This window comes from Myotis myotis, unplaced genomic scaffold (genome assembly GCF_014108235.1).
Source record: "Myotis myotis isolate mMyoMyo1 unplaced genomic scaffold, mMyoMyo1.p scaffold_m19_p_10, whole genome shotgun sequence".
Classification (NCBI taxonomy): domain Eukaryota; kingdom Metazoa; phylum Chordata; class Mammalia; order Chiroptera; family Vespertilionidae; genus Myotis; species Myotis myotis.
Genome location: NW_023416314.1, coordinates 64,399,720 through 64,401,874, shown reverse-complemented (window position 1 = coordinate 64,401,874; position 2,155 = coordinate 64,399,720). Strand labels below are relative to the sequence as shown.

General features: G+C 40.6%; 1 pseudogene; it reads left to right on the top strand.

Annotated features, from left to right (window-relative positions):
- Positions 1–946: 946 nt before the first annotated feature.
- Positions 947–1,865, top strand: LOC118665454 (annotated as a pseudogene).
- Positions 1,866–2,155: the final 290 nt, after the last annotated feature.

The following is a 2,155-nucleotide window of genomic DNA, read 5'->3' as shown; positions in this document are numbered from 1 at the left end:
CTGGAATAGTTTGATTCATGTATCTTTTGAATTGATATTGATCTGGCATTAAAAAAAATGGGGCAGGTCCTTTGGAATAAGAGAAGAACTTGGAAACCGGACCATGGTGCTTGGCAGGAACAGAGAGGAAGTAGTGACTTGGCCCGTAGCAGTTTGTAGAGGTCCTAACAGTGCTTGCTCTTCACGGCTCACTGCTCACTGTCTTGCACCTAATTCCATTTGTTTATATGCACATCAAAAGAACTTCAAAGAATGATAGGGTTGATATTGGAACTCCAGGGGGCTGTGGATTAGGAGATAAGATTCCAAAATGTTCATGAACCTAGGAGCATGTTACATTGTTGCATAATTTAGAAAAAAATAATTCTCAGTGTGTGAGTCAGACCGTTTGCTAGGCACAGTATGTACATTATGTGTTTCACAATAATATTGTGACTTTGGTGTTGAAATCCCCATTAAGTCAAGAGGGAGATTAAGGCTCAGAAAGATGAATTAACTTGCCTAAGGTCTCTAGGAATTTGAACTGAGGTCTGATTTCAAAGTTTATGACCTTAAAACTCTACCAGTAGGGTTTCTCTACTGGTTTCTCTAACCATGTGGAATTCTCTGGCTCTGTGGTGAAGCTGATGAAGTTTTAAATTTGGAACCCTTCAGAAGTATGGAAATGTCCAAGGAACTGAACTGTAGCTCTGGCTTTGCCTCTTGACTTACTGTGAAATCGTGAACTAGTCACTTTACTTATTTGACCCTCATGTTCTTCTCTTGAAAATGGGATTAACAATTTGTGCTTCTAAGGTCAAATGAAATAAAGTTTGTGAAGAATGTCAAGTGTTTTACAAATTTAGAAGATTGTTATCATTACTAAAAATGATCAAATCTAGCCATATTCACCTTGACTTATCTTTAATGAAACTTAAAAAAAATTTCTGCGTGCATTCTAGGATTCATGGCAGAGAATGGCACTGTGGTGACAGAGTTCATTCTGGTGGGGTCCCAGCTGTAGGGAGAGCTGCAGATGGGTCTCATCTTTGTGGTCTTGGTTCTTTATCTCATTACCAGGGGGCAACCTGGGCATGATAGTGTTGAGTCAGAGTGACCCTTGCCTCCAGACTCCCAGGTACTTCATCAGCCACCTTTCCTTTCTGGACATTTGCTACTCTTATGCTATTGTCCCTCAGTTGCTTGAGACCTTGGATACTGGTAAGATGGTCACTACCTGTGAGCGCTGGGTGACTCAGTGCTTTTCGTGCACACTCTGGGCTAGTGCTGAGTGGTTCCTTTTGGCTGTCATGGACTCTGATCATTATGTGGCTGTGTGTAACCCCCTCCTTTATGCCACTTCCATGATACCACAGACGTGCCTGGCGCTGGTGCTGGTACATATGCTAGTGGCATGTTCAATTCCTCAACCCCTATGGAGTGTACCTTCTCAATCTCCTTCTGTAAGTCCAACCAGGTGAACTTCTTTTTTTGTGACCTTCCACCCCTGCTGAAGCTTCATGTGGTGAGACCAGGCTATGGGAATAAGTGATCTACCTCTTTGCTTTCTTGGTCATAACAACCAAAGCATTTTAGTGATTCTTATATCCTACTTGTTTATCATTTGGACCATTCTGAAGATTTGTACAGTAGGTGGCAAAGCCAAGACTTTCTCCATCTGAGTTTCTCACATGACTGCAGTTTGGGACACTCACATTCATATACCTGTAAGGTAACATGAGCAAATCCCTCGGGGAGGACAAGATTGTGTCAGTATTTTACATTGTGGTCACTCCTACATTGGACCAATGATCTATAGCCTGAGAAACAAGGAAGCGAAGGAGGCTCTGAAGAAGAACTTTCATAGGGTGAGGGTTTCCAAGTAGCAAAAAAAAAAAAAAAAAAAAAAAAAAAATTAAAAGTTTCTACAAATCATCCTTTGGGCTTTTGGCTTGTTCCCTTAACACATGATCCAGAGCTCATAATTACAAAGACATATTGAGGCGGAAAATTATAGTTTGAATTTTAGTGATTTATTTATTACCTCTATGACCTTGATCCAGAAATTCTCTGCCTCAGTTTTCACATCAGTAAAAAGTTCTGCCTTGCTGTGATTATAGCCAGGATTAAGAGAGATGGAATGTCAAAGGACTTAATGAATAATAACATGCTATAA